Here is a 12,182-nt window from a genome sequence, read left to right as displayed (position 1 = left end):
TGAGGCATAAGGATAGCACTTTAGAGGGAAAAAAATGAAAACCTTCATTATGATATGATCCCCTCTTTGTTGGTCAGGGCAAGAAAAATGTTTTGTGAAAGTATAAAGAACTTCATTAATTAGACAGTGCACAGACTAAATTTTCAAAGATGGCCTAATTTGTGAGACTGATAATCTGAGTGTTTTTTTTTCAAACAAAATAAAGAATGATGGCGTGTCATCATCTTTAGTATGTGCATTTTAATCAACTTTTCGCACTATTTGTTAGAACCATAAATGACATTTCATTTCCTGAAATAAACATCAATGACATCAAAAGAGGTCAACTTCAGCACTACTGACAGCTCCTCTGAATCTGTGTCATTGTCAGGTTTTTAATTGACTAATTCAGGTTTTAATTGCATGGTCACAACTTTCAGATCTTGTGATCAACTGATACTTTGCCATTCTCTGTTAAGTAGACATCACTCGGAGGCTGGAGACTACGAAAATGGTTGGGGTGGGGGGTGAGAACAGGCACATTAGCATAATACCACAGAGGTGACGGCTGAATGAAAAAATATTCAGCTCTTATTTAAAGGAGCTGAAGACTGCCAGGTCAGTGATTAAACAAAGATGAGTGATGGCAAAATGGCATGAGGTAACCACTGGGTACCATTTTATGGGTGTAGACTAGACTGTGCACTTCAGGAGCGAACTGGGGCCATCCTTTAAACCTGGCTTCAATTCTGTTAAGATTCAATTTCATTTAGAATTTTTGGCTGGTTTGTCATCACATTTAACTTTCATTTTTGGCTTTTGAGCACGACAAATTGAAATTTGCCATTAGTGTTTGTTTTCGAAAAATATTAAAAGTTGTTGAAATGATTGTGCACCATTTTCAATGCGATTTTGTTTTATGCTGCCATTTTATGAGTTAAGACACGACTTTCAGTTGCCAAGGGGTGTGGCCTTAGAGGTCGTGGCATGTGACGTCAGTAGAACAACAAGTTTAAAGGTCATTCCTGACATCTTGTCTCTTCATCTAAGATTGCGGATATTCAAATCAAAACAAAACTCTTTCTCTTCAAACTCTGCTCTCAGCTTTTCTGGTTACAACATTTATAGGCATGTTTCTTGGATATTATTATCATTTCATGCATTGTAGTTTTCCAGTTTTGATCTTTGTGTTGTATTTCACTACACCCCTTCTTAAAATCGTTTGAACTCATGCGACTGTTTTCTACCTCTTAGAAGTACAAGTTCTCCCTAACAGTTCTATTTCAATCCTCCACACTATAAAATGCTCTTAGAAGTGACTAAACCAGGAATATAGTTTAATTTACCAGCTTAAGAGAGTCTGAATTGAAATTAGTCATGTAGTTTCTTAACATTAAAATAATGTTTAAAGAATCATCTTCATTTTATATAAAGCTTTATACAATGCTCAAAATGACATTGTAGTTTACAAAATGCATAAGCATACTATTAATATAAACCAACTTCAACCTTTTAACTAAAATAAAGAATAAAATAATTTTACATAATTAACCAACTGAATGGTACAGCAACAAAGGTAATTATCATTACAAACGGATGAAGGAGTTTCTGATACTCTATCATCATAAGATAATTTCTGAGATACACAGAGGATTCAGCTCTTCTCAGAGTACCACAGGAGTCACAGGGGCTGCCATGCTAAGCAATAAAGGTAGCAATGAGAACCTGGGTGCAAATCTTAGTAGCAGTAAGAAATATCTGAGAAATTAGAAATGGAGAATGGTTCCATGTGCGCAGAAGTTGAAGATGGGAGACTTGGGAGTACATCAGGTCAGTGTTTCCAGTTTTGTTTCCCTCAGTGAAGGAGAGTGGATGAGCCTCCCTGGTCTTTCTTTTGTCAGAATGAGATCGGCCCACAACTGGTGGCATTTTCTTCATGTAAACTTCTTTATGTGTACTTGACTTAGCACTACATTATTCATTTCTTTAAATGATTAATTTATTGATAGTGGTTACTAAATTTTTCCCCATGCCATGTTAGAGTGTAGTTCACAAGGTTTGTAACGCTTAGGCTCAGGAACTGCAAAGATGTATCTCTTACTCATTTACTCTTATGTAACAAAACCTTAACAAAGGCTTCTTTTGGTCTTATAAAACATCAGTAGATAAGTTACTCATCTCTGTGCTGGTTGGCATGTTGACATAATGGAAAAATTACTGGTTCAAAGGAAGGATTCATTGGTCTTAGCCAAGTTTCCCTCTGGGGACAAATAAAGTTCTATAATAATAATAATAATAATACATTTTATTTATATAGCGCCTTTCCCATGCTCAAGGCACTTACAGAAATTAAGAAAGAACGGCAGGGGATACAATATATAGCATTGTACAAACCAGATAAATAAATAAAGAAGATTAAGACAGTAAATTCAGAGAAAGCCTAACAGACGACATAATTGATGGTCTAGCACACACACACAGGTTACATGAGCATTTTGACAGAGAGGAAAAACTGAGAGAAGGGTAACAAAGTCAAGTAGAGCTAAAAGCCTTCCTGAACAGATGAGTTTTAAGTTCTTTTTTAAAAGAATTCATTGAGTCAGCTAAACTGATTAATTTTGGTAGGTCGTTCCAGAGTCTGGGCGCTATACAGCTGAAGGCCCTGTCACCCATGGAGTGTAGATTAGTGTGGGGTACAACAAGATATGCCAGAATCAGAGGACCTTAGTGAGCAGGCAGGCACATAGTGATGGAGAAGGTCAATGATGTAGTTTGGCGCAAGGTCATTGTAGGTTATTAGTAGGATTATATATTCGATTCTGTAAGACACAGGGAGCCACTGAAGACGGAGCAGGATGGGTGTGATGTGCTCGCTGCTGCTGGTTCGAGTAAGGACTCTTGCAGCCGAGTTTTGAATAAGCTGGAGCTGTGATATAAGATTAGAAGGGGCACCTGCCAGCAGCGAGTTACAATTATCGATGCGGGATGTGATAAAAGCATGGACAAGTTTCTCAGCATTAGAAAAGGAGAGGAAGGAGCGAACACGGGATATGTTACAGAGGTGAAAGTAAGAAAGTTTCTTAATGTGATTTATGTGGGCGGAATAAGAGAGGGAGGAATCAAAAATGACACCAAGATTCTTTGCAGTAGAGGCAGGTCTGATGAGATCACCGCCAAGATGGACTGGGAAAGAGCTCATTTTATTAAGTTGCATTTTAGTCCCAATTTGCAGGAGTTCAGTTTTGTTGCAATTTAAATTTAAAGAGTTCTGCTCCATCCAGGTTTTTAATTTCACTGAGGCAGGTTGTGTCTATCTTTCTGTATGTAATATGAAGAGAAATGTGTCCCAGTTAAGCCACCTCAGACCTCTCCAAAGTAAAGTTTTGTTAGTAGGTCACATTGCAGAGATGAATAAACACTTTACTGTTGCCTTGTAAGTGTTATGAAGACCCAAAGAAGTGTTTGTTAAAGTCTTGTTACATAATAGTAAATGAGCAATAGATGTATTTTTGCAGTACCTAAAGTGTGACAGATAAGTTTAACTTGCAATATACTGTAAGTAAGTGAGTTTTTTTTCAGCTAAATAGGATGAGGTAAATCATAGGTTCTTTTTTATGAAAATATACAGTTATAAAAATTAGCTAGTGTATGGTATGAGTGTGTTCTGTGATGGACTGCTGCCCTGTGTATAAGAGATTTTTGGCCTATGACCAGTGCTCCCATTATACATATCCTCAGTGGATAGACGGTGTCAGTTTTTCCTTAATTTTTGGGATGGATTGTCATTCATTTCCTTCCTTGGGCTGATGTATTAAACATGAGGTGTAGGGTGGCTGATTTACTTACTAAATAAATGCATCTGCCCACTTAATTGCTAACAATGTCCGGTTGTGATTCACTAAAAGGATGAAGAGGCTGCATCAAATATTATGTGTCTCTTGTGAAATGTACTGGATTTTGCCTTAATGACCTCCATTAACATTTTCTCCCAGACATCACCACTAAAAGACCAGAGTTTGCCCAAAGCTGATTAAGAGCATTTTTATTTACTTTTTTAGCAATGGTCTTATTATTGTGTGTGCCGTCTGCTGAGTCAACTGTGACTGGGTACGAGTAGAAATGGTCATTTACGCAGCATGCCTCAAATCTTATCATTCCTCTGATTAAGCCCTGTTCTCAACAATGTCCAGCCTTTTTTAAATCAGTAACTTTTACAGTACTTAACAGGTAATGTGTTTTAACATGGGCAAGTCACGGGGGTCCCCAAACTGGATTTTTAGAATCACTTCTTACCTGGCCATTTTATTACTGGATTCTGTTTTTCTGACCTCAGTTAAAGTCACAGATGTGTGTAGAATGTTGTGCATTTGCCCTGACATTTCCACACGTCAGCGCTTGCCTGTCAAATGAAAAATCTGTCTGCTTGGTATGCATGCCATTGAATACCTGGAATTAAAAGATGTATCATAGTAATTAATAAAGACACGTTACACAGATTCAAATAAGGGAATGATAGGGCCATAAAAATGAAAAGTGATCCTAATTTAAAACCCCATTAAAATCAACAGGGAGTATTATTAGTTTAATATGGAGGGCAGTATTTAATTGTTTTTTTTCTTTTTTGTATTACTGCAGCAAAATGTTTTGAGTGAAGGGAAATAAAACAATCCAGATGCTTGTTAAATTTCATTTGAAGTGCAAAAACATGCAAATGCATATTTCTCATTTGAAGCTTGCTCTGCGTGTGTTGTATTTGAAATCTGATCTTTCCACTCACTCAAAACAGACACCTGTGATGGAGTGAGAGGGGCCTTCTGCATGGAATTAGCCAAACAAGAAAAAACAGCAAAGAGACCCAAGAGCTAATTGTGTTTTTCCATAACCATGCTGTCCATCTATTCATTGTCTGATGATGCTCGCTCCATTGTGTGGCCAAAGTTTGCTCTGTCTACCTCAGCAATACAGAGTGCAAGGCAGGAAAGAGCCCAAGATGAGGTGTCAGTCCATGTCTGACTACCAACACTCCCCACATAGAGGCAATTTGGAGTAGGCAGGGGGCCAAACTTCATACAAAATCCAATCTGGGGAATCAAACCTCAGTACAAGGAACTGCGAGGCTGTAGCACAACCCCAACAGATCTGGATAAATTGTAAATGCATATTTGATGTCTCTTTGCTAAATGTTTTTTGGCTCAGTGAGGAGGGAAATTGCATTAAGGGATTATAAGTTGATTCCTGTGAAATTTCTTTTTTTTTTCTGCCTCCTTCTTTCAAAATTAGTCCAATATGGAAAAGAGAGATGGGAGTCAGAGAGGTGTAAAACATCAGTATCTAATTCTAATTCATGTTCTTGGCGCTGACAATAAATTTATTGTTTGCGACTTTCATATGCTGAATATGGTCAGAGCAGCTGAAGAGATGACTGGCACTTTATTGAAGTCCTTGTCTAAATAATTACAATTCATTCTTAATTAAGCAAAAACAGATAATAAATATTTGTGGTGAAGTTGTTGTGGATAAGGAAAATACTGTTTTTGATTCTCAAACTCTAATTATTAAACACATGAAAGTTAAGTTTCTTTTATCCAGCAAGTGTAGAAACCCCCCTTAAGGTCTTGTGGACCTGAGCCCAGAGATTCATGTGCCTGTTACTTAAATCTTTTAGGGTCTGGTTGAATGGTAAGGCTACGTTACGTTTGACACTTTTTGTACATCTCCTTCTTTTGCTCATGCTGATCAATATAGCAGTGCTGTCCACCCTCGGTTGTTGCACATACTCACGAGTGATGCAATTCACTTCAAAGAATTCTTAAGAAGTGCACACTTATAGCGCTAGTGCACTATAAACAATAATAAATAGAAAGTTATGAAATACACACAATTTTGAGGAGAAAAATGACATTCTTTTTCATGATTAGCGAACAACAAACAGACATCCAAATAGCTTACAATTTTAATTATATAGACTGTAAGCGATTGGGCTACTTTTACATTTTAGAGCTGAATGATTTACAGAGGGAACAGAGCTTCAGACAGATGCTGGTTTAACAGAAGTGAGATCAGGTGCAACATAGTGTGACAAAAACCTTTATAATTGTATAATTGCCACTGCAAACAGTTCACAGTTTGCCTTCATGCAGGTCATTTTTAGAGCTTGGGGTCCCGCCACTCTGCAGTCGATAGCACTGGTGGACGCGCCTTTGAATTCTTTTAATTTCCAGGAACAGATGACTGGAGTCAGAAAATAAGACATTTATCACGTTTTCTGTGTGTCTTTTAAGGACTCCAAAATTGTTCCTTTAAAGTGTGCTTGAAGTTTTTAAAAAAACTTTTTGTGCAACTGTGAACCCAATATAATATATATATGTTATACATAGTAATATACTATATATATATATATATATATATATATATATATATACTGTATATATATATATATATATATATATATATATATATATATACACACTAGCCAGGGTATAGAATCATTGAAAAAATATTTGCTATTTCTTGCCGTAGTGTACCTTCATTGGCTTTGCTCCGTATCTTCACTGGTGCTCCCTCTCTCAAGTGCATTCCTGTAAAGCCTGTCTCAGATTCTTTCAATGCGACTTTCTCACCACCTGTCTAATTTTATACTTGTCGTCTTTGAAGGTGTCTCTCTCAGTGTGGCTCATACACCTTTACTCCTCCATGTGTGTCTCACACTCGCACTTCCTCTTTTGCCGTGTCACTAAAGCCAATCAGACCAATCAGATTGTTCCAAGAAACTGGACACACAGACCTTTTATTGTATAGTAGATATATATAACATCCATCCATCCATCCATCAACCCACTATACCCTAACCACAGGGTCATGGGGGGTCTGCTGGAGCCAATCCCAGCTAACACAGGGCGCATGGCAGGAAACAAACCCCGGGCAGGGTGCCAGCCCACCGCAGGGCACACACACACACCAAGCACACACTAGGGACAATGTAGGATCGCCAATGCACCTCACCTGCACATCTTTGGACTGTGGGAGGAAACCAGAGCTCCCGGAGGAAACCCATGCAGACACGGGGAGAACATGTAAATTCCACACAGGTCTCGTAACATTTTATATTTTTTTATATTTCTTAAAGCATTGAATGAACTCAATGAAGAAGAAAAAGACAAAATAAAGCTCTACAATGAAAAGTATCAGTCCATCCAATTTTAAATGTGTCAATCCAATTTTGTTCAAATATGTGTAATCCAGCTCAGGACTGGGGGACAGACTTGGCAATACTGGGTGCCATTATAATTAATTATAATTAATTAAAATGTAAATATTGCTGAGTATAGGTAATAAAGTATTGAATAATACTTCAATAAAGATATTAATGATCCTTCTATGAGAAGAACAAGCTGGTTCTATGGATACATTCTCACTTATGTTTTGTGAAGTTGTCATCTTTACTTTATACACGTGTTTTTGTTTTTGGTTTTAATAATTAAATTAAGCTGCTTTTTTCCTTCGAAATAAAACAGTATGTCTTAAACACTTTCTTTCTGTCTTATTTACTACATGTCTTCTTTCACCATTCTTTATTGTTCTCATCTCTTGCCATTTTATGTTGTTTTATTGCTCCTTTACTAATCAATCCTGTTTTAATGTTATTGTAATGGCTTAGTTGTGAAGCCCTCCCCTTGGTCACTTCCAGTGTTTAAGATTGCTGTCACAGACCTTCGATCTATGAATGCTAGTAAAACATCTTCAGTTACCTGAATGGATTATATTGAGTAAAAGCTTGTTCAGTGATTCAATTCAGCACTCGGCCATCACTTTTACTAACTACTTTGGTTAAGATATTTTGGTGATTTTGTTCTTAACCTTAAGGATTGAGAGCTGCGTTTTTCATGTTTTGCTTTAGATTGTTCCCTATTAGGATAATGAAAATACTGCTTGTTTTTACCATTATTTTGTTAAAATATATGCCTTTACATTTGTGTGGAAAATGTACATTAAATGTTTCAGCCACAAAGCCATTCACACAATGAACTGCAAAGAAAATGTCTTATTATGTGTGAGTTATGCTCTCCAGAGCTTAACAAAGCATAGCCCTACAATTTTGCCTCGTCTAACCTGACTACTGAAGTTGAAGGTTCCTTGATGGATGTTAAAAATCACCCCATTTTACCTCCAATCTTTAACTTTCACAAATGTTCCACCACTATTACTGTCCAAAGAGTTAAATTCTGTCATCAGCTCCTGACTCTTAAATAGCTCTTTGCTTATCCATTACGCTCTTCCATAGGTGCGGGACATGCAGAGGTGACTGCATCACAATTATCCACCTTAATAAATGGATAAGCGACTCTGTGTCTGTGTATCTGTGTGTCAATCCAGCTGCTATGTCTGTGTCATCCCAACAGATGACACATCAAAGACACTTTTATTAATCCTATATCAAATGACATATAACAGAGACATATGCATTACATTTGTTATTCCAACTAATGGTGTACCAAAAACTTTGGTAGTATTGTATTTTATTACTAAAGATGTTTGTGATGTGCCATCTCCTGGAATGACAAATGTAATGCATTTTATTACTCCATGTATTACAAAATACATTCAAATAGAAATGTTAACATTGAGGTCTACGTTGATCAATTCAATTTCAACCCATCTTAGATGGCTAACACAGCTGTTTGACATGCACTCAGGACTCCTCATATCATAAAATGAAAGTGGCAAAGGATCTCCACTCTTAATACCACTTGCAGAGCACACTTTCAGTAGATGATGCTGCATGTGCTGTCATTATGTACACCCTGCTTTTTGGCATGGAAATCTCTAGCTGACTAGAGCTAATCTAAAAAAAATATTACAGAATAAACAGAAAGCCTGCCAACTTGGAATTCCTCATAATGAGTAAGTCTCATTGGCCTAAGTGGAGAAAAGCGTCTAGCTAATGTGTAACACAGCCAGTTCGATTCAATTTACTTTATTCTTGTATGGTACACTTCACTGAGCACAGTCCAAGAGCATGTTTACACTTATTTACAACTCTAATACAAAATACCCCACAACATATACATACAGCAGGGTGAAAAGACAGTAAATTGGAAATTTATTTATTAAACACGCCAGTGTAAAGTCCCATTAACATAATAATTGAGTAGAAAACAAAAATTCCAGTTAATAGCATTCTTGGAGGAAAGAAACCTCTGAAGGGCCCATGGCCATGTCACCCTTAAAAAGTGAGTTCCATCCTAAAGTGCGTTTCATATCCACTATGGTGTAGTGAAAGGGGTTCATGCTTATGCTTTATAATACTCTGGTGAGACCTCAACTTAAATACAGTGTGCAGTTTTATTCTCCAGGCTACCAAAAAGAAAGGACATTAATATAGCATGAAGGGTTGGTTTTCAAACCTTGCCCTCCATTCACTGATGCTTATAAAAAAAGAAACAGAAATGAGCATTATGACTAATTTGGTTTGGTTAGTACTTGCCTTAAGGTGCTTTTGAAGTATGAGGTCCATCACCATCAGTTGCTGTTTTGGCAATGAATCCCAACTTCTGGATTCTCTGTTATTTATACAGTAAAGATGCTGTGGTGGGACAAGTAGAGCTTCCGTAACAGAGCTGGAAGTGACATCAGATGTTCTCCATGATGTCATCCCCCTCTCTGTGAGAGGAAATGGAAAAGTGGTTACCAACTTCACATTCTTCCTCTCCATTGACATAGTGCCTACCTAGTTGAAGCCTTAAAGGCGCTCCCATAATGCACATGTCCGACAAGACACAGCAGAACTACAGAATGTCCAGAGAAGTGCGACAAGGCTGATTCCACAAGTGACAGGTATGAGCTTTGAGGAGAGAATAAAGGAGCTGAATCTTTTAAGTTTTAAGCAAATATAGATGCAGTGGTTTCATGATTGAATTTTTTAATTTTTGTAAGGAATTAGAACAGAGAATCCCGGCTGTTACTTTAAAACTAATTCAATGAAAACACAGGGACACCAATTAGAAACTTGCTAAGGTTAAATTTTGCACAAACTTTATAAAATTTTTCATCACACTAAGAACTTTAGACAAAGTAGGGTGCTAAAGAGTAGGGCTTTATTAACTTTCAAAACCTCATTTGATGTTATCTTGGAGAAATTATGTGGGTAGAATTTATGAGCTCTTTTGGGGCTGAATCACCTGTTTTTGTAAAAATAATGTTTTTATGTACTGTATGTATTTTTTATAGCAGATGCACAGGCAAGCTAAATTACTTGCACAGTTTCATACAGTGGGTATGTATGTTAGAAATGAGGTACAGAGCAGTAATTATATTGTTTATTTCAATGTATTAATATGAAGTGCACTTCCAGTTGCACATCAAATGCTTTATATAATATTGCAAATAACAAGACAGAAATTAACTTGATAAAAATATACATCCATCCATCCATTCATTATCCAACCCGCTATATCCTAACTTAAAGGTCAAGGGGGTCTGCTGGAGCCAATCCCAGCCAACACAGGGTGCAAGGCAGGAAACAAACCTGCAAGTCTTTGGACTGTGGGAGGAAACCCACGTAGACGCAGTGAGAACATGCAAACTTCACGCAGAGAGGACCCGGGAAGAGAACCCGGGTCTCCTAACTGCGAGGCAGACGCGCTACCCACTGCGCCACCCTGCCACCCCTTTATTAACATTTATTTATTTATTTATTTATTTATTTTTTGTTTCAAGTAGCCATAAATATCTATAATCTTTGGTAATCTGACACTCATTTAGTTTTTCCTCCTTAAAGCAACATTAAGTCCAAGATGGTTTTGTACTGTAAATGCCAGTAGCCCAGCATTGCATGACTAAAAATCTAGAAGGTAATCGACTGGTTTAGATTAAAATAAATGTGTACATTGTTCTTATTGAAACAAAAATGTCTGATTGAACCTTTGCTTAAAATGACACTTGTGTAATAAAATACTGTATATACTCATGTATAAGTCAGGTTTTGAAACCCAAAAAATCAATCATAAAATCAGACCCTGACTTTTTTTTTTTTACATCTTCTTGCCTCCTCCAATCTCGCATCAGTTTCTCAGACGCATCGAATTTTGTTGCAGCAGCGCAGTTACCAATTTCTTTCGCTATTTCAACAACGTTTAATTTAAAATCAGCTTCATATTTTCTCCTGATCGAATGCTCCATTGTAGATAAGGGATACTCAGCCCACCGCAGCCTGTCATATATGTTACTTTTAAAACTAATTAAATTCTTAACATCACCAAATTTCAGAGGAGGATGAAACAAAATTTTCATTCCAGATTCTAGCTGGCCATCCTGCTCTGATAGTGGCAGTTTGCAATGCACCATTGCACAGAAAAACATCCGACAATTCTGCTAAATGCAAACATAAGCTCTCGAGCTTGTCAGTACCACATACATTTTAACAATTTAAATCTGTGATTTCAATATAACAACTGGATTTTCCTTTGTATGCATTGCAAAGGGGAAATGTTCTCTCCATGAATCTCTAGAGATCAAGCCCAAAGCAGTAACCTCAACCAGGCTGAATGTCAGAATTGATCTTGTCTGCTAACTACCACAACCCTGACTACTTCTACATTAAATAATTTGAACTTCCATTCCGCTCCCCCTGTTGCTTTCCTCCAATGTAAGCTCTTTAAAAGGGTGACATGGTAAAAGACCTCTCAGTCTGAAAGACTTACATGAATCCCATGAAGTCATTGTAGCTGCAGAATTGTCTGATATTCTACTTTTTCTGTTATACTGTCATAAGTAGTGGAAGCCTAACCCAGCAGTAGCGCAAGATAAGATACCAATTCATTATATGGCTCTGCCATGCACCTTCCCAGAGAGCCACGCTCATAATTAACTGACTTGTGCGCCATGTACATCTGTGGTATTTAAAAGGAAATGAGCATCCCTACACATGCACTGGGAGAATGTACAAACTGCAGTAACCAGGCCAGGAACAGAACTCAGGTCCCAAAATATCTGAAGAAACAGCTTAAATGCTTCCCCTTCAGTAGTAATAGATGTATTAGCCACATTTATTGGTGCATTAAGCTACCATGATCATAGAAGCAGCAGAATATCAACTCACTTTTATTTACAGAATATGTGGGGTTTAGGTTGAAGATGGCTGAATATGTCATATTAAGTCATATTTTGACATATACATCTCTGCAGAGACACTGATCTTCCCTTCT

General features: G+C 37.3%; 1 protein-coding gene across 1 annotated transcript in view; it reads left to right on the top strand.

The window, feature by feature from the left end:
• si:ch211-186j3.6 (neural-cadherin) overlaps positions 1-12,182 on the top strand; it is a 631,501-nt gene that overhangs the window by 604,007 nt on the left and 15,312 nt on the right. The gene's annotated exons all lie outside the window — the stretch shown is intronic.

This window comes from Polypterus senegalus, chromosome 9 (assembly GCF_016835505.1).
Source record: "Polypterus senegalus isolate Bchr_013 chromosome 9, ASM1683550v1, whole genome shotgun sequence".
In the NCBI taxonomy this organism is placed as follows: Eukaryota; Metazoa; Chordata; class Cladistia; order Polypteriformes; family Polypteridae; genus Polypterus; species Polypterus senegalus.
Note: the sequence above shows the minus strand (reverse complement) of the source record. Positions and strands in the feature narration are given on the sequence as shown.